General features: G+C 39.3%; 1 protein-coding gene across 4 annotated transcripts in view; it reads left to right on the top strand.

The window, feature by feature from the left end:
* SPPL3 (signal peptide peptidase like 3) overlaps window positions 1-21590 on the top strand; it is a 56064-nt gene that overhangs the window by 9150 nt on the left and 25324 nt on the right. The gene's annotated exons all lie outside the window — the stretch shown is intronic.

Here is a 21590-nt window from a genome sequence, read left to right as displayed (position 1 = left end):
ACTTTTCTTTTTATTTTTATTTTTTTTTTTAATGTTTTTGCAGATGGAACATGAAAAAGAGCTACCTTAAAGCTAAATCAAAAGATTAAAAAGTGTGCCATAAACCAGAAATACTTCTCTGCAGGGTGCTTTACTGAAAGAAGTTTCACAAGATTCCCAAAGCATCCTCTCTAAAGAATGTTCCTACTTTTTTTGTTGTCATACCCAAGCTTTTTAGATATTGGGCTAGAAATCATTGAAAATGGTCTCTACCTGTCCTGCTGCTGCCTGATTTTTGGACCTGGAACAGAAACTGCTGCTCTAAGTCTGACCCTCCAGTGCATTAATGAACCTCTTGCACACAGGTTGTAAGGCAGAGCTCGGCCCCTGCCCAGTCTATCACAGGGCAGCTTTTCTTCTGTAAAGTGGCACATTTGTTACTGCCAAGACCTTTTTTTTTTTTTGCCTCTCTCTTAGTTTGAGGCAGCAAAACCAGGGTGCCTGTTCTTATGGGCTGTGTTTTGTATCTTTGTGCCATCTGAATCCCTTCCTCTTCTCTTTGTGCATCTTTGTCATGTTCTGTTCAGAACCAGCCACCATCCGGCAATATTAATTTGTCTTGATACAGACCCCGCCTGATGAAAGCTGCTAAAATCTGGCTAGACAGACTGGCTACTCTGCTGCTTTGCCTGTACTGTCAACATTGTCACTGAAGAGTCAGAGTTTGGTGCTGATGTTGTTAACTCGTTCTTTTATGGAATTTTTAGGAGAATAGTGTTTAATTCTAGCCAGACATTTCATTATAAAGTACATATCATAATCCTGTACTGTGTGGATAAGTCATCAATAGCACTCTGAGCTGCACTTTCAGCATGACAAGGTCATATTGATCAATTTGCCTTTGGTTTTGGCTTGTTGATTATAAGCTCTGATTGTTAAATGCTTTGATTAAACTATTAGTCATAAGCTTTGTTTTTTGATCTGACTTCTGAATACATTGCTGAAAAGAGTTTGGATTTCCAAGTACACAATCAATAATGTACTGGCCTAAATGTCAGTGTGGTTTTGTTTTGTTTTTTTTAAGTCAACAGTAGAGTCAATATAGATGAGATAACATCCTCTTTTCAGACTTCAGTGATAAAAACAAACCTTTTCCTGCTGAGAGAGCCTACTACATTTTGGCACCTTTAAAAAATATTAGAGGTAATCAAGGTATTCTGCATATTGTAACCTAGGTATGGGAATTACTGCAGAAATTAAGCCTCAAAATAAGAAAAAAGAATATTTTTATACTGGGCAGGAAAGCTGCATTTTTGTGAAGGAAGCAACACAGCATGCAGATCAGTGTCATCCATACCTGAGGGGATTTCAGTGTCTTTGTACATTAAGCCTTACCTGAGTCTTCTTTCATCAGTCTGGACAGATGCTTTGATACCTGGCTGTTGGAAATGATTGAAACCCTGGGGTCTCTGCTAGGGTATCTTCCTGGGACCTATTGCAGGATTTAATTTAATTTAATTCTTCTCAGTAGTGCCTGTACACATTAATCTTTACTGTAGCACTCATTGCCAAAACGTTTGTACCTCACAGATAAACCAGTTGTATGATTCTAGTAAAAGTATTTTTGTACTTTCTCAACCTCTGAACCACCGTGGAACTTCAGTTGTTGCATTTCCTTTATTTGGAGGCAGGGACCTACCAAAGAGGTGGGGGGGGGTTTCAGCACATTCTGCTATCAGAGTTCTGCTCAGCATGATCAGCTCTGTCGCTTGAAAAGCCCCTTATGAATGTGAATAAACACATCTTCTGTTAGGCTTTGACTCCAATGTTATATTCCAGGTAGATAGAAGAAGGTTAGTGGAACATTATCTGCACTGCTGGACCTGTTGACAGTAAAGCTCAGAACTGGGCCAGACTTGACACTGCTGAGGGGCAGTTTGCTGTCCTGGAGTGAAGCTTTGATTAGGACCTTGTGATGCCCATGCAAGATGAGGAGCAGGGCTGGAGTGCAAGCCTGCTGATAGGGGATGGCAAATAAAGGCAAATAAATTAAGCACAAGCCACAAGGCAAATAAATTAAGCAGGAATATGCACAGAATATTTTTAGATAATACTTTGAGAGTCAGTTAGGCCACTTAGGATAGGCTGCAGTATAATGCATGTGTCTTGAGTGAAACTGTATACACAGAAGAGGATCAACTTAATCTTCTGGTTTTGGCTTCTGGATGAGCTCAAATATAGCACTGAGCAGTGGAATTCTTTTGTGTGCCTCCTAGGAAATCTGCTGTACTTTTTCCTTTGTGTTCTGTGTACTGCTTTAGATGGAGATACTTTGGTCTGGACTGTTTTGGTTACCTGCCATTCTGCATCCTGCAAGAAGTCAGATTGCAAATTTGTTAAGATTTATTGTCTCAAAATCAGCAAACTGAGCAATCACTTCAATTCACATAGTTAGGACACCTTGGCAGGCATCTGACCACTGTGGCTGTGAAATTCTGCACTTTCCTGGATGGGCTAAAGGACAGGGACAGCCTTAACAGAGCAGTGTTGGTGTGGGGCTCTGTGTGAATATTGCTGTCTAGCAGATGTAGGGGAATTCCCCTGCATACCCTGAGAATCCTCTCTTTGTGCCACATTATTAATCTGTTTTCATTTGTCATTGCCCTTTTTTAACTGCTTACTTGGCAATATGACAACTGTAATACACTGCATATGGTTGAATGTTGATAAATATGGTCAGGATATTGTGCCTTGGCTCAGTTACATATTAGATTAACTTAGCCCTGGATCTTCACAGGATTTCTTGGGATATATGGATGTAAGGAGAGCAAGAGGAGGAAGATGATGTTGACCTATTAGTTGTATAGGGTATTTATTGTGAGAAGCCCTCTTCAGAAAAATGCATTTCCTGTACTTGGATGAGTGACAGTGTCTGGGACGAGGCTGCATTGCATTACTAGAAGACAGCCTGTGTTTTCTCAGAGAAACAATTGTCTGAAACCTTGTTCAGATTGCTCCAGTTCTGGAAGACACTCATAGTTTCCTTTCGCTATAGTACAAGTGTGAAAAATTGTTATCCCTTGTTACTAAGGGTAGCCTTGAATTTACTGTTTATAGTTCAACTACTGAAGTTTTTTGTAATGGAATTTTTCTGTGCTATTAGGAAACTTGCTGCTGAACATCCTGTATCTTAGTGCTGCATAAGAAATGGATAACTTTGGATGAAGAGGATTTCAGAACTCCGTGGCAAGTTATTAATAGGATCTATATGACTAATTTTGAAAGACTTTAATGCCATAGTCTTTCAAAATTTAAACCTCTCTGTTAAAGTGAGATAGCAGAATCTCATGACCCCTCTGGACACTGAATAATGCCTCTAGTCATCTGAAGAGATCCAAACATTTCTCTGGCTTACTAATTCTTTTGCAGTCAATTTGTGCAAGAGAGAGGAAAAAAGGAATAATTTAAAAATAGGTGTAGGAATTATGTGAATTAATGATTCTTGGTAAGTACGGTGCCTTATCAGGGGAGTGATGTCTCATATTTTTTCAGTGCAAGCTGTTCAACCCTGTAAAATCAATCAAGTATTTAGATTTTAAGGTTGTTGTCACCTGAAGACAGTAACTGCAAGCAGAATGTCCAACCAATAGAAGTTTATAGGCAAGTGAGGAACATAAGAACAAATGGCAGTAAAAATCATGCCAGTAAAAATGCACAGTTCTGTAATATCGTTTGCAATTTTCATCACAAAAATAACTGGTTTAAATCTTTATTGTGATGGAAGTGTACTAGAGGTACACTTGCTTTTCAATTTGCAAGTAGAGAAGTGAGTGACCTGTGCTGGGAAGAGAGGAAAGATCATATGAATGTGATGGTGTGCAGGGTAAGGTTCAAGCCATGTGTTGTATTTCTGCTTCCATGTGATTAGTGGTGTGGTTCCTGATTCCTCCTAAGGTGTTGCTCTGTTTTAGATCAGCTAGAGAACCTCCTTGCTGCCTAGCCAAGCCTGCTGGAAAGTAACAAAAATTCTGTTACATAGAAAATGTGAAGAGAGCAGCCAAGAAACCCTTTATGTAGCTGTTGGTTGGATTATAGATCCGTTTTATTGTTTTCATGACACTAAGAGTGAACTGAAAGTCTGTGATCTCAGCAGAGTTTAATGGCAAGGTTATCAGTTACCTGCTTTGCTTATTAATAAGCTATTGTGTTCTGTAGCCAGTGTGATCTTCACACTAAGACATATTCCATCCCTGTAGCTGAGATGGGAGTTACTGAGCCAGTGTGTGTGCTCCTCAGTCTACATCTTGCATTCAGTTTGGGGTGCAGTCATTAATCCAGCATTTTGTCCAAGCAGTAGCTTTGCATTGCATGTGATGGAGTTGAAAATATTTCTGTTCTATCACATCTTGTGCTTGTTACTGTTAAGTACTTGTCTCCTAGAAAATACAAGCAGTGTTACAGGTGATTAGTATTAGCAAAAGAATCCTAATATTAACTGTTAAAGGACTCTCCTTTAAAAGAAATTTCATGCAACATTAAACTTGATGTATTGGACAATCGGCTCTGAACAGTTCTGTGATGCTTTTCCTGGTTTGTTTGTTTATACTGGCACTTCAGATTGCTTGGTTTATTTGCTAATTACAAGGAGGAAGATTTCTACTGTTCTAGAACATCTGTGTTTTAAGATGCCAGAAACTTGATCTGTCTCTTGTAGAGCCAATCTACTATTCCAAACTGTTCTGGAGAAACAATAATTGGCTCTGGAAGCAGAAACCCTAAGTTTATTCTATCTGAAATAACCTGTATACACAAACTTTTGGAAGAGCTTCTATACTTGGGGGCATTCACTTGGCCTGTTTTGTTTGTTTGAGGAATTAATAGTTATTTGAATTCCCAGTTGCATTGCATGGCTCACGCTGTGGCACCACAAGGCTGTAATTAAATGCTACAGACACAACTGTTGTGCTGCAGTTTGCCTGTGACAATTGAACATTAATTCCAGGTAACTGTCATGGATGTGCCTGGACATTTCCAGGCTCAGTCACTTTCATAGCTCACCATGAGAAGCATCAAAGCATTCCTATGGCTGTGTTGTGTTTTGGGAAGGTATTTTTGACTTACGCAGTAGTCTGGGCTTGGACACAATAGAGATTTATATATTTTTGTTTGTCTTTTGCTAATAATGCCTAAGGTGGTGTATCTCCAGACAAAGTATTCAGTTTGAACTTTCAGGGAAATAATTCTGTGCTGTGATTATTTCCCTATTACCATGGCAAATAATTCATGCTGCTAATTAAGACACTGTTAGAATTGCACAAAACAAAGGGAAAGAATACAGCCTACTTATGCTCACAGTTTATCTGTCTGACAAATTTATAGAGCAGTTATTGCTAAGGTAGCTCACAGTTTACAAATGCAAGCACATAACCTTCTGATGGATGGAATATGCCTACTGGGGGCAGAAGGGAAAAGCCACATATTTTAAGGAGCCTTGTTTTGTCTGGTGCATATAGAGGGATGTGGTTAGGAGGGACCTTGTGTCCCACACTATATTTGTATCCCACTAGGGAGAAACACGTTCAGGTAGACCCCTCTGTTCAGTACTGAGGGCCTGAAACTGGGAAACCACGTGTTCCCTAAATCTGCTGACTGGCAATTTCATACCTGCAGAGTTTCTTACTCAGATCTAAGGAACCAAGAGGTTTGGGGATTGTGAAATGAATGGGAAGCCATTGCAGAGTCTGGGAAGTAAGTAATAAATCCAGAAGATTATTTTAGTGGTGTTGAAGTTAAAAGAGGAATCAGGAGGCCTAATTAAGGTCTGTGTTGAACACCTGGGAAACATCAACACTCAGGAACACTGGTTGCTTATTCCAAAGCTAATGATAGTTCTGTGGTACACTGGGACTGCAAATCACAAGCCAGATATGTTCCTTCTGCCTCTACCTCCTGTTATAAATAACATTAAGTCAGTTTTGTCATGTCTGAATTGGGGTGGATAATTTGTATTCTCTTTCCTGTCTAAATAAAAAGTTACTAATAATTCCTGTTTAATATGAAAAGATTAAAATCTTCAACATTGCCAATGAGTGATAGGTATCTCCACAGGGTGGTTCATGCACCATGTCTCTAACTGGGTAGTGCTGCCATTGCACACCTGCTGGAGGAGAAAACAAGATGCCTCGTGTTAAGGTGCTTTTCTATCCTGGTTTCCTTTGTCAAGGACCTGTGCAATTAAGTATCTGTCCTTCTTCATTCCCAGGAGACTGGACACTGATTCATACTTTCTGGTTTGTGAAGCAGGGATTCATATAGATGATTAGGTTTCTGGCATCCGTGTCACTTTCCTGTTAAAAGGAATTGATAAACAAATTTGCTTTTTAAAATGTGAAAGAAGGCCAGAGCGAACTCTTTGTCATCACATTCCTGTTCAAATCCAGCATTTGCCTTCCACAGAGCTCCTGATATTTGTGATGTCTGTGTTTTCCCATGGAGCTGCTTAGGTGAACATAATAAGTGAGAGCTGTTGAAAGAGAAAAGAATGAAGAGTGCCATCATCATGGGATGTCACCCAGCTAAATTTTTATGTTTTTATGTAGTTTTCCAAAATCATACAAGGGTCATGCCATGTTTCCTGCCATCACAGTAAGTTATTCATCAGAGAAAGACTATACCAACTATTAAACAAAATTTATGGTGATTATTTGAATTCTTATTCATATGTTTTGGAAATTATGAGATGGTTATTCACTTAATATTAATGTTAAACTCCAGATTTAGGACTGCATGAATACCTGAACCAAATGGGGAGGTCAGAGGATAGTTGCAAGCCCCCAGTAGAAGTGTGCCTCTCTCCACTGACTGCATGGGGAGGATGGTCTTGCAAATTAAGTGCTTCAGATGCCCTAGGTAGGAAGACTTAACCTCTGTGTCCATTTGCTACAACACCATTCAGCTGAACATCTCAAACAAATCCATAGGGAGCACAACAGTTGAACAGTTCATCTGTGGAGGTGTCAGCAAGTAGTAGTTCCTGTCTGAAAGCTTCAGGCTGACTTGCACAAATGCAACCTCCTAAGCATCTCCTGTGGTGTCACAAATAAACGTGAGCCCTTGCCAGATGTTTGTTGTGAGAATGGCTCTCTGTGTGTTAAGTATTTTTAGAATTAGTTTGCTGTTGAAAATATGCTTTCTAAGAGTTGTAACATAACAGTAATTTCTGGAGATGTTAGAGGAAAACGTTTGGACAAACCAGTGTTAAATCCTGAGCAAAGAAAAGTTCTCTTCATTTTTACATCCAGAAATGCCATCTGTCACTTTTTTGTCACTTTCTCACTTTAAGATGTTGCCCAATTTTGTTCCTTTTACCTGATTATTTTCCTTTTTCTTGCATTTTGAATACTTTGATTTAGAACCCTCTTACAATATAGGAAATTAAACAGGAAAAATGGTTAATACTCTGTGCTGTTTTGATTTTAAACTGCTTAATCCTACACTGTGCTTCCTGTGAAACGTTAGAGCAGTTTATGCCTTGTCACCAGCCTCCCAGAGCAGCAGACAGAGGAGCCTGGAGGGAAAACCTTTTGTGTGTGTCCATGTGAGTCTGTCCAGACAGGGTGACACGGGACTTGAGCTCTGGTTTGTGCCTGCCCTTGGGGAAGCTCCTCTCACCACACTTCAGTCCATCCCAGGAACAGCATCCTTCTAGACTCTGTTTGCCAGGCTTGACAGCTCTGGTCTGGATGAGCAGGGATCTCTGATACAAGTCTCAATGAGACATCTACATCTTCACTCTTGGAATTTTGGGAAGAACACTTACCAGAGTGTTGTCATGGGTTTTTTTCCTAGCTTGGGATGAATTTGAGCAGAACTGTTTTGTTTGTATGTTTTTTTTTCCTTAATAATTTCAAGCACAGAGCATGAGTTTTTTCCAGCTAGATGTTACTTATTAACTTCAGATATTAAAATTACTTTTTGAAAGTCTGGAAGCAGCAGCACATTTCTTCTGTTTTCTGTGTCTTTGTAAATTTCTGGAACTGACATCTGTGAACGAAATGTATTTATTTTTCTTTTTCCAGTTGTAGTATTTTATTTGCAACTCCAGGCATGGCTGATGAAAGCTAATCACACATCAGTTAGGATAATTTTCTCTTTTTGTATTTCAAAAATACAAGATGCCAGTTGCTCATGCATAAAATCTTAACTTAAAAGGTCCCCTAAACACCAAGAAGTGTTGGAATAGTGTTTTAAAAACACTTTAAGACTTATGGTATCTACACCCTTATTGTGCTTCACTTCTTATGCAAAAGTAGTTTTCAAATAAAATGTTAAAGAGTATTGATGTTTTTAAATTACCACTTTTCTTTGTTCAACACTTTGGATATTTAAATCTGAATAATACTGTGAAAGTGAAATAGTTTAATATTGTTATGGACTCAAAATCACATCGTTTTTAGTTACAGGAATCAAAGCAAAGTGACAAACTAAATGTGATTTATGTCTAAATTTAGTAGGTTGCTTATGTGTAATACTTCAGAAGTGCTAATATGTTTGAGTCAGCTCTCTAATCTTGCTGCTACATTTTTCTGAGTTTAACTCACGTTGGGCTTGAGTTTATCTTTCTCTAGTTCTGCTGAGAGTGTTTTTGCCTGTAGGGCACTCTGGGATTAAAAGAGTGTTCCAAGGGTGAACTCAATTATTTTTAGGAAGGTTAAACATCTGGATGTTCACTACAAAACCTTTTCCAGGAAAGCATTTTGTTTCTGAGCAACAAACATCAGCACAAAAATAAAAATGCAGCACAACAACATGTAACCTCTGGCTTTCCACAGGACTCTGGTATTTTTGGACTGGGCTGTTTCTTGAAGTAACTGAGGATTACAGAAGGGTATCAGGAGGATTTACCTCTGTAGTATTTTTGTAGTTGGCTTTGAGACATGGAATCCAGAACAGGGATGTTACCCAGCAGAGATGCCAAATTAGAAAGGACGGAGTGGTTATGGGTGGGGAACATAAGAAAGACACTTGTAATGTTTCTGAGACTCCAGGTGTTTGCATTTGTGATGGGAAAAAAAAAAAAAAAAAAAAGTAGATTTTTTGTTGAGACAGGTCAATTAGTAGAAAACTGTTATTTATCAGTGTTAAGTAGTTTTCTGGTTTCAGAAGGGGAAAAATTTCACAGAAAATTTCACAAAAATGTTAGAGATGCCTGTAGGATTTGGGGAAGAAAGATTGTGTGTACTTTAAGGCACCCTTGTATACTGTATGTGTATGGACAAAACCTTCTGAAAGTTCTGAAAGTTAAATGAATGAAGTGTGTTTAACAAATAACTTCACAGAGATCTAGACTTATGTTTCATATAAGCTCTCTTACAGACTTGATTATACAGCTACTGCTTGAAAAATTTATCCTGGCTTCCTAGCTTGAAACTTGAATGGCTAGAACAATGGTTCTATGCATTTATGTTTTGAAATTCTAAATTTCAGCAGTCTTGATTGCTGGAAAAGTGCATTTGCAGCTCAGGGTTATTTCCTCCCCCCACCTTCTCAGTTTCCAGGTGATGCTTGGACAACTGCAACGTTCCCTTTTCCTTTTCTTAATGTGTTTTTAGTATTTGTAGCTCTACATAATTTTTTTCCTTAAGCAGGAAAACTTAAAATTTTCAAATTTATTAGTTACTCCACAGATTTTCTAATGTTGTTGTTATGATGGTAAATATATCTGTGTTGAGAGGCAGGTTTTTTTTTTTTAAACTAACTGATATGTAAGGGTTCTATGTACCCCATCCGGATTAAAAAACCTCTCCTATTTATGTATTGCAAAGCTTATGTCTCTCCAGTTGTGTGTCAGCTGGCCTGGGAGGAGCTTGCTCCTCTCCATAAGCACCATTTGATTTTGCTTCCATGCATTATGATAGCAGGAGGCTGGTGCTGAGTTAAAAAGACTTAATTGTGTTTATTTGAAGTGCTTAAATCTGGGAACTCGCATTGTGTTTGTTGTTTGCTACATGTATGGCACGAACACGGGAATGGAAAAGATGCTGAAGGGTCAGCATTTAGTCCACCTGTGTGGAGCATTTCTTGGAAAGCTGAGACCTCTCCTACACCACCAGCAGCGTGTCCAAAACCACTCAGTTTGTTTTTCAGTAGTTCCCAGAGCCAGGCATATATTAGGTCATTCTGAGCCCACTGGTACATGGACATCCCTATCAAACCCATGGTTCTGTATTTTTCCTAAAGGTATTCAGCCAGTAATTCCCTAATCCTTAGGGAAATAGGTCTAAGTTTATGTAAAAACTAGAAAAGGATGTTTCAGTGGGCTCCAGGATTCATGCAGCACTGTTAGTTTGCACTTCTCAAAGCAGTTCTGGTAGCCATGGGAAAACAGAAGTTAACCTGACTTGTATTTGAGTGCTACTTTCTATCAGTGTGGTGTTGGAAGTGGCCTGATTAATAATAACACCTGAAAAATGTGATGTGGCTTCTCTGGCAGTGCTGGCTTGAACTTCTGTCTGGGTTAGAGTTCTGTTGAAGATTTAACCTGACTGCTGTAACATTAATGAATATCTAAGTAAAAATATTTTTTAGAAGCAGATCCCTGTTCAGATGTATTCCAGTTTGTCTAATGTACAGGACCCATTAAATGAGTACAGCTTGAATTGATGAAATAAAACAAATACAAGGCTAAGAGGGAGCTGTGAACAGAAGTTATCATTTTGGGTCCTCTTGCCTGTGGTGTGTCAGTTGTATATTTAGGATGAGCCTTGCAAATGAATGGATTTCCTGTAAACAGGAGAAAACTTACCTTCCCCTGTAAAGTTATTCTCATGCCTTTATATAGAAGTTTGCTTTTTAAAAGGCAAACATTTTGTCTAGTGAAAATATTTTTTATTTCATTTGGGATTTCTAGTAGCTTTTGAACATAGTTACCTCCCAGGCTTGTGGAAATATTACAGACTCACCCTCTGTGTTGTCTGACACTGGATTTCGTGAGTACATTTCACTTCTGTATTTGTAGAAAGAAGGATGGTACATATGAAATTACAATAACGTCTCATTTAAACTAGTTAAATTTTCATTTGGGCAGAATTTGATCGTGGTCAAATATAAATTTCACATGGTCCTGTACAGAAACCCTCATTTGCTTCAGTTTGTCCAAAAGGTTTACGTTGTGCAACGTTGGATGACATGACAGCTGCTGTTGTGAAATTTTGCTGTTAATAAGCCTGGCAACATTCAGAGGCTCAGCATGTGAGATGTCTGTAATAATCTGTCTGAGCATTATTGTTTCATTAAACTTCTGCTGTTTAGAATGAGTACAAAAGAGCAGTAGGACACGTTCTCCTTCTTTTTTGTGTTTCTCAGGATCGAAAAGATCATGCTGGGTAACTGGAATGAGTCTGTCTGTTTTTTTGTGTGTTGTTTGGCTTTTGCCCTCACTCCCCTACCCCAAGCACAATGAATAAAAGTAGAACTCAGGTCACTAGCACTTGGGTGACTTTGGAGATGTTATCTGAAAATGAACTTGGATTTGAGGGGGGAAAAATGATGCAAAAATACATCAGTTAACTGCTTGATGTTGGGAAAGAATGTGAATTGCTCTATTGCTAGTAACACAATATTGGGTAATTTTAACCTCATAGTTTCTCCATTTGATGTTTCATTTTGCCTGTGTGCTGGCTTCTCCACTCACTGTGTATTTTTCTAGCTCAGCTCTTCGAGTCATCTTAGAAGCTCTTTTCTGCCCTCTTTACAGTGACAGGGTGATAATTCTGCTCACACTAAAGCTAAATTCACACTTATATTCTAGTGCCTGCTTTTCCCTATAATAGTCCTGTCTCCTTCTGATTCTGTATTTATTGCATTCTTTTACAGAACAGGATTAAAGAGAAATTAAGAGGAGAGAACACCTCAGGAAAAATATTACTACAGAACTATCTATCCAAAGTACCTTGTATTAGTAGGCTCAGTAGTATGGGGAAATCATAATGGTCGTAATGTAAAACCTTAATTGACTTCTGTTCTAAATCATGAGCAGTTTTAACAAGTTAATTGCAGTCATGTCTGTTGATATGCATTTACTGTCATATTAACAATTTACACTTCCTCGCTTCACTCTACCCTGAGTCACTGAGCCTTTGGCACAGGAGCCTTGCAAACAGGCAGCATCCATTGTGTGGATTTCTTTTGGTGCTTTCTACTAATAAGTTTTCTTCCTGTAGTACCTAGAGATAGTGCTCTGATTCACTTGTTTCTGTTTTCTTTTGTACTCAGTAGCCACTCTGTCCCTTTGATTAAGAGACTGCAGAGTGTGTGTGTGCTTGTGGGTGTGAGAATTTTCTCTCAGGATAATAGGAAGTCAATGACTTGCATCAGAACAGGAGGAAAATCCCAGTTTTAAGCTTAATTTTACCCTTCTACCACTCCAGTTGCAACTGAACTAATCATGGGAATTGTTTTGTATTCAAATATGGTTTTGTGCATTTTCTCCGGGTGGGATCCATTCAGCAGCACATGTAATGTAGATCCTAATGACATCTGATGCTTGAAGTGTTTTGCCTGTTTCTTCTTTGTAAAGAAGTTTCCTTGCGTTCACTTTTTAGAAAGAAAAATATGTTGCTGTTTGATTTTTTTAGAATGATATGTCTGGTTTTGTGAACAGCAGTGCATTCTACAAATGAAGTACTCAAACCATGAAATATTATCATTACAGTAAAACAAAAATCCTGGTGTAAAGCTTTCCATTCTAAATACATCTAAGGTCTGGGTGGTTTTGGTTGGTTGGTTGGTTCATTTTATATATATATTTAAAATGGTTTATATTCCTTGATTTTCACTTATATTGGAAAGTAGAAGGGGTGTTCTTTTCAGTCAGTGCTTCTGCTTCAATGAAGGAACTGTACATACCTTAAATTTTCTGGGTCCAGCTGCTGGTAGTTCCTTGATCCACTTGCAAGTAATGTTTTGCCCCCTGGCACTTTTTTCCTTCTGTGATCAGGAATCACAGTGATACTTTCTGCTTATATCACTCTGCTTTGGGATTGTATTTGTATGTTTGGAGAATAGATTGATTCAGCTTAGGTGTTAGACTTCTGGGTCTGATAATCTGATACTATTGCAGAGCTTTCAGTCTGCTACAGATGTGAGAAGCTTTTTGTTGTTCTTAAGAACAACTGTAGAGCTGAAGTCTTATTATCCCCCACTGTTCTAAATTTAAAAAAAAACCTTAAAATCTGAGTGGCAAAGTTTTAAAGTACTTAAAAGTAAGGCTAGTCCAGTGTGACCAATTATATGAGATTGTTTTGTGCTGTGGGGAGGACACTTGATGGGGATTTTTAGTGGAAACATAAATATTTTATTGGTGTGTGTAAGACCCTTCTTGTCAGAAGTTGTACGTTAATTGTTTGGCAATAGCTTGCAAAGCCAATATGGATCTCTTAGCTGTGAGACTGAGATATTTGCTCACCACTGTCTTCCTGGTCCAGATGGAGCAGCAGTGACAACTGGGACATATACATAATTCCAAATAATTGAAACTTCCATGTTTTATCAGCTTGGACAACTTGTGGCTATGACTTAGAACCCTCTGAGATGCTGTTGCTGAAAGTAGTAACTTGTGCTGCAGTAGCCACGTTAACAGTGTTGAATCATAATACAAATTGCTTGTCAGCATTTTCCCTGCTGAGAACAGGTCTTCCTGCTCCTGTAAGAGCAAAATATCCACATGGAGCTCCTGTTGAGTCTGTTCTGACTGTTCTGTGGCTGGCAGCAGGGACTGTTAGGTTGCAGATATCTCACTGTAGAGCTTGGATGGGGCTTTGTTACTTGAGTGGGGGATCCTTGTGCAGAGACTTGTAGTAAATGCAGTAAATGCATCCTCATGTTTAAATAGTTACAGTCAAGGAGCTTTTCTGCCAGGCAGAAAAAGGCTGACAGAGATGAAAATGTAGATTGGAGCCTAGAGGGAAGACTTTGGGAGAGTTTTTATCTTCTTCCTGTAACTAGAATGAGTGTCATAGGGAGACCTCATCACTCTCTCCAACTCCCTGAAAGGAGGTTGGAGCCAGGGGGGGTTGGGCTCTTTTCCCAGGCAACTCTCAGCAAGACAAGAGGGCACAAGAGGTCTCAAGTTGTGCCAGGGGAGGTTTAGGTTGGACATTAGAAAGAATTTCTTTACTGAGAGGGTGATCAGACACTGGAATGGGCTGCCCAGGGAAGGGGTGGATTCTCCATCCCTGGAGATATTTCAAAAGAGCCTGGATGTGGCACTCAGTGCCATGGGCTGGGAACCACGGGGGGAGTGGATCAAGGGTTGGACTTGATGAGCTCTGAGGTCCCTTCCAACCCAGCCAATTCTATGATTCTACGATTAAGCAGTCTTTTGTTGAAAGCAGAACAGTACAACCAACTGATTGCAAACATCCATGTATGACTGGGGTATAAATCAATACTTTTGTAATCCAAGAAGGTCTCAACTGTCAAAATTGCAGGAGGTTTCCCTGTGCAGGGATAACCACTGACATTTCCAAAAGGCCCTTCTTGAAAGCACAGTGTTGTTTGGATCACGATGAGGCTGTCTAGCATAAAACTGCAGACAGCTTGCTCAGTGGCATTCTGTAGACTTATATTACAGTAGCCACACCCTTGATTTGATTTTTTTTTTCCTGATGTAAAAAGGGTTATTCTTAGAAAATTCGTACAGATGAAAGTGGCGATTTAGATAGAAGAGCTGTTTCAGCAAAGTTTTGGAGTAGGCTAAATACTGGCCTGACCTTTGCAGAGTTCACTGGTCTATTGGAATCTGAAAATTTCCATGAAGAACTAGGCTTGTGGCTCTGGTGAGAAAGGATTTTGCATAGCAGATCTTTATTTGACCTCCTCTCTTCTCTCTCCTTCCAATCCTCCTTTTGAGTATTTGTGTAAGGTGAGACTGTTTTTCAGATGAGGAACATCTTCCTATGTGCTCAGTTCATTCTTGCAGCTAAGCCACAACCATCTTGCTTAGAAATAAGCAGGTTAATTTTAAAAAATTTATATTAGGGTTATATTCAGGTCCTGTAAGGGTTTTAGTCCCACCTTGTCCCTAGCCACATGGTGACTCCTTTGGTCTTTGTGTCACAATTTGTAATTGTGCAACTGCTGGTCTGAATGAAAACTTGCTTCACAGAAATGGTAATTTGCCAGCTCACCTTGCTGGTTTGCTGGGGTAATTTTTCCACCTCTTTCTTCTTTTCCTGCCTATGAATAAAATAAGTTTTACTAGCAAAACCCAAGCTAATTGTAATGGCAGATATTGTAAAAAACAGGTTTTGTTGGCAGAGTCCTATTAATGCTGCTGAACTCAGAGGTGAACTAACTTAAGGTGACCAAAATTTACAGTGCAGAGCTGGCTTGCCAGTCTCTCTTGCCTCAGACCTCTGATTTTCAAACCAGCATAGGCAAATCCTATATTAAGCATTAAGATTTATTTGTCAAGAAGGGATAAAAGTAATCATTGTTTTACAAAGTAAAACCAGGGCTGTGCCTTGGCTCAGCAGTTTGCTGGGGTTGGTTTGTAGTGAGATTGCAGCATTCTGGAATGAATTAGCTGATCTGGAGCAGCTCAGTTAAAGTAAACATGGCACAGTTAAAATACAAAGTTAAGTAGAACATTCCCTACTAACAGGCTCTGTGGTTAGATATATATTTACATATATTCTTTTTTAGTTTAATTAATTGAAATTACACCAACTAACTTCTATTCTATGTGAAGCCATTATTGCAGATATTTTATGGATGTTTTGTTCACATTTTCAAAAAATATTTGCAGTTTTGTATACTTCTGATACAGTTTCAAAATCTACTTCTGGAGAGGATTCCTTGGCTGGTGGTGACATATACTTGGCAGTAAAAGCATGCACTGTTTTTCATGACAGAAGGAGAGGTTTCCAAGGTCTTTTTTTGTTTGTTTTTTTTAGAGCAAAAAACCCAAACCAAATCAACCAACCAACCCTCCTTAATACAGCGATGAACCTCAAAAAAGTGAATTTATTTTTGTGTTTAGGTGACAGCTGAAAATGATGTATCCAGGCTCCCTTTCAGTCCACAAATGGATAATATGAAATAAAAAATTCTGTACTTTTGTGTACAAAAAGACATTGTCTGTTTTTTAATATTTATTTTGGTTCTGGCTACTTAAAAAGATACGTGTGTCTGGTACAAGTTATTTGAAGATGTAGTGTTTCTCCATTAACCACTGAGAGCAAATTTTGCTCCTGAGTATCCTGTTGAGTGAGGCTCCACCAGAATGGTGGGGAGGTCAGGAGCTGAGGATGCTTTTGAGGTCAGGGATGCTGTTCTGTGTTGGCTGGAAATAATGCTCCTTTGAATGACTGAGGTGTTCCTGAGCTTCCACTGCAAGTTGTGCTCCCATTCCTGTGAGTGAGTGCTCCAAGCTGAATGGGAAATCTGGAAATCTTCCAGTTACTGTAATTCTTAAACACTGTGAAATGTAATTCTTTGTCCTGTTGGCAAGCAACTGGGTGAACTAATAGAGTAGCTCAATGTTTTTAACAGATAATGTTTTTGTGCAAGATTGTGTCTCCTGGTGCTTTACCTCACCTTCACTTCAAAGTGAGCTCAGAGGAATGTTTTCTCATAGCAATTAATTTGGCAATTTAGAATTTGGGTTTGGGGGGAGAGTTTTAGGAAAGCAGCTTTATGGGAAGGGTAGAAAAGGGAAAAATTTATTTTAATTGGAAGTGTAGAAATGTGTGTGCATGTATGTATATTTATATATATGTTATCTAATACTGTGAAAATATTGTTCTAAGATCTCTGTCTGATAAAAAGCAGAATTATTCTCTGGTTGCAGCTTTGATACACTGTCTGACTCCTAACCAAGTCTGCATAGGAAAACTTGGTTTTAGTGGTACATCTCCTTTTTTATTATTTTTTTTCCCATAAATTACTTAGACTTAGCAGACTTTATCTGCATGTGACAATGAGGTGCAACTGTAAACTTACTTTAGAAAACAAGCTGTTCCTTTAACGTAACTGAAGCCATAGCAATTTGCTTGTTTTTCCTATGAATCACACTAAAGAATGGAATAGTGTTGAGATATGTTTACAGCTGTGGGTGCCATGACTTCACGCTTAAAATTATACCTTTAACTGTTACACTCAGGTTTAACTTTGGTTTGGCAGCGAGCCTAATGAAGGCTCTTAAATATGTATTTATCTTGCACATGTAAGGCAGCTGAAGGAGGCTTTTTAGTTATACCCTTGACCTGGAATCCAGCAAAGGAAAAAAGCAGTATTGGTTTTACCTACAGAGCGAGTCTGCCCCCCAACCAAAATGAGTGTTTGCACAATTAACTGTAATTGATCTTTGTGTACTTGGCAGGGCTCTTCTTTCATGTGCCCCAGGGCTGTCTGCAGTCCTTGGGTTTGATCTCTTCCTTGTGAGAAATGATGCTGCAGTAATAACTTCACAAATGCCTTGCACTGCAACGTTAAAAATTAATTGCTCTGATCAATAACTTGCCCTGATCTGTATTTTCTCACATTTCTTTTCACTTTCAAAGAACAAAGGAGTAGAATATTTGGAAAATGTAAAAGACAATTAGATTCAGGAAAACATTTTCCTTGTGAGTGGGATACTCTTGCGTGATTAAAAGAAAATGGATGCGTAGGGTCATTGCAGTGAATGTTGATGTCTGCCTAGAGCCAATAGCTTAAAACCCCAGGGTGGGGCAGGGAAAGAGAACTGCAAAATAATCTAAAATTTGCCATGGATTTACCAGCCAGTATTTCTCAGTATTTTTTGACCTGCTGTTTTGCTGCTGAGATAGCAATCACTGATGTAACAAACACGCTAAAAAGCTTTTGAAATACATGAAAAACTTGGGGAGGTGAAAACATTCTCCATCCTTGATTTTGACATTTAACACCAAATTTCCAGCAGAATTTGATTGTTGGGGTTTGTGGGTTTTGGTTTGTTTGGGCTTTTTTCTGTTTCCTTTTGAAAGAATTGGCTGTATGCTGAGATGGGACCCTCAAACTGAATGCAGGCATTCAGGAAGTTCTAAAAATGAATGATGAGTAATAGGTCAGGGAAGGAGATGGTTTGCTTTCACCCTTCCAGCTCTGGCACCTACCTAAGAGGTTTTCTTTCAAAGAGTGGAAATTGGGAAAGTGGGACACATGTTTTGGTGGGTATGGATTATTGTCACTGGCCTGGTTGAGGAGACAGTGGACGTTTGATACTAAAACTGATATTTGAAGTGTAAGTGAAGGACACCATATTGAATGAATAAATAGTCATGGCTTTTAATATGGGCTGAAGAGTATCTGAAGTTTTGCTTGATTTTTTTCAAGCAGCCACATCTTTCCAAAACTGAAATATGCAAGGGAGTTCATATATGGATCCAGTTTCATACCAGAGATAACTGAGGTAGAGGCTTCCCAGGAGTTCTGGAGGACTTCTTGCAAAGGAGAAAATGCCTGGACTAAAATTGTAGTCAGAAAGACTTGTGTTAGGATGTCAATAAAAATTTTCTAATTTCACCACTGTGTGTTTTGAACAGCAGATGAGGTCAATGTCTGTTACAACTGTGGTGGAAACTTCAGTGGACAGGCAGTGCACATTTCCCCCTTGGCAGGATTCTTTACAATAATTTCTCTTGTACCTGGAAGAGTACCCCCTGCACTCAGGGGAGTGGTGTGTGCTCCTGAAACATTGGGGGGCTGCATTTCTTTGGTCATACATTTAGTGGGCATCTTATGCAAACAGAAGGAGGGTTTTATTTCAATTACTTAAAATTTCCCTCCTCTCTTAAGCAATAGTTTTAGGGTATGTAAACCAATGCTGCCACTGAAAAGTCTTTCCACTTTCATTTTTTGCCCAGAAACAAGCCAAATCAGGGCTCTGAATCACTTGAGAAACCTTCCCCTTGGTTCTCCATTATTATTATGAAAGCAGACAGGTCCCTGCTCTAGTCTTCTGTGTGTTTTTGCACTGGAAGAGAATGAAGAAAGAGGAGAACTAGCAAAAGGTGAGAAGTTGCTGTTGTTATGGCAGTGTAAACTTGTGGTCATTTCAAACTGGCCCATGACAAGTAGGTTATGTAGAGGGTAATGCCTTGCACTGTCACCAGGAGATTTGTTTGGTTCCCAGTTCTGTCTTTCTCTGGGTCTTCACTGAACACAGTGAGTTGCACATTCTTAACCCTCAGCATGGAGGGTGAAAAGAAGTACCAGGCTTTTCCTAAGGGACTCCTGCTGGTTGGGAAGGACTGTTGAGACTTTTACCAAGAAACTGCTTCTCTTTTGGTGAGAAAGAAGAGCTGAAATATGAAAACCAGTGCTTGCATTGTCTGGGAGATTTCTGAAGTGGAAGTGCAAAAGAAATAACAAACCCAGAGAAATTAGAAAGTAAGTAAATAACAGGAAAGTAGGCTAAAAGAGAGGGTTTTGTGATAAATTCCTAAGCCAGCAGATAGCAGCCCTGTAGGGTGAAGGATCACAAAGCCAGGTGAGCTTGGACCTATCACAAAAGAGGATGGGAGAGCTTGACCTGCAGCTACTGATAGAGAAGAGGGAGCTTGCAAGTGTCTCTCGTGTAACACTATTGCTGTTGTTGCAGCTGTAAGTAGCTGGTTACCATCTTCTCTAGCTGGGAATGAAGCAGGTCTCTGTTCCCTTGGGAATACAGGAGTTATTCATTTTTTCCCAGAAGAAGGGAGAGTGCTGCTTGGAACGCCAGCTGGAGTTGTTGGTGGTGGATTTGTAGCTTTTCTGTTTGGGAGGCGTGGAAGCAGTGGTGTGGCAGGGGCTGGACATCCCTGGAATTGTTCTGTAGGTAAAGGTCTATGGAGCTTTCTGTGCCAGGCTGGAGAGCTCGCTGCTCAGATTGTTGTCTGGACAATACTTTCACTGTATAGCTGTAGGGCTGACACACAGAATATGTTATAGAACAGTGCTGGCTGTGTCTCTGTCTTGGCATGCCTTAGCAGGCTCTGTGTTGTAAGCACTTGCCCATGAAGCTGCCAGAAATAGATGCCTGATGGAAGAGAATTTGTTAAAACTGATCCCAGCCCTATAAAGATGCAGGTTCAGAGTGAGATCTCCAGTTGTAGAGAAGGCATTTGGGAAGTTACCTCTCACTAGCTGGCTAAGAAAAGAAGCTTACAGAGAACAGTAAGCCAAAGCTGTGTTTGGTTTCATAAAGTACTTGGGTCAGTTAATTAGTTTTAGTTGTTTATTACTCAACTGAGTTAGCAAAAATCTGCTTGATGGCCTGATTAAATAACGTACTTCTGAACCAACTTCCTTACATGGATGTTGAATTTCAGGTGTGATAATGTAAGAATCCTAAACAATGAAGTTCCCTGAGAAAATCAATGGTGTCTTCCTATCTTGTTCTACATATATTTAGGGATGAACATGGACTAAAGTCCTTCAAAGGGCAGCAGTCTTTAGTATGGTCTTGCCCAGTGTTCATTTTCAAAATGACAGTGAAGAATAACTATCTTTTCTTCGTGGTTTGCCATGTAGTAAGTACTGAGAATTGCTTCTAAAATCAGTATTTAAGTCAAAGGACAACTATGCAGAGGCTTGTGACAGGCATGTTCTGTGCCTAAGTTTCCACTACTTGTTCTGAGACTGAATACTTAATTTTACAGAAGGATATTGTAGGAGGAAGATTGTTTCATTTTTCTGTGTGCAATGGAAAGCTGGTTAAATGTGACTGCACAGAATCTACTCCACCTTCTGAAAAATGTCATTAGTTTGGGGTTTTGTTTTGGTTTTGGCTGATCCCATTTGAGAACAAAGCAGGACTGATGCTGTGTTTGGGAGTATGCAGACTTGCATACATGAAATATGCTTACAGCAGAATGCAGTTGTATGCAGATGGGCTCTGCTGGACTTGCAGGTCATTTACATTTCAACTAAAATACAAATGGGTTTGCAGTTCACTGTCTGGCATTTAGAAGAATATAAAAAAGTTGAAGTAATCTTAAATTCTTGACTCTTTCATGGGATGCTTTCATTTCCTTATTAATGCTAGTCTAGATTAATGCACTAGAAAGTGTTTATTTGGGATCAAAGGATTTTAGTCTCTTAATGAAATGTCTAGTGGTCAGGATTATAGGAAGCAATTCTGTTTTCAGGTTTTGTGCAGTACCTTGTATAATGGAGGAAAATAACATGTTAAAAAGATTCAGGCTTTTATTACGATGAGATTCACTTCAGCATTATGAAATGATTCTTGAAGTTTGCTTTTGGGCGACTTGTGTTGGAAACTTGGGATGGAATCTGGACAGGCTGGAGCTGCTCGCACAATTCCTGCCATGCAGTTACTCTTAGTCATGCTGTGTGTGTTCTGCAATGCTCTGTTTCCAGCTGCCTCAGGAAGAAGGAAAGTCTGACTATTTTCCAACTATTTTCCCCTGACCCTGTTTGCTTGAGGATCAGTGAACATGACTTTTCCCAGACCATAATCCTGATACCAGTGCTGAGTTTTTAGGTTTTTAGTGTTGAGGTTTTTTTTGCAGCATTGAGATGCTGCAACATCTCAATGTGGAGAAGTGGGGAAACATCACTGCTCTGTGATGGGTCTAATGACACTG

This window comes from Heliangelus exortis, chromosome 19 (genome assembly GCF_036169615.1).
Source record: "Heliangelus exortis chromosome 19, bHelExo1.hap1, whole genome shotgun sequence".
Classification (NCBI taxonomy): Eukaryota; Metazoa; Chordata; class Aves; order Apodiformes; family Trochilidae; genus Heliangelus; species Heliangelus exortis.
The sequence above is the reverse complement of the archived record's forward strand: the minus strand, read 5'-3'. Positions and strand labels throughout refer to the sequence as shown.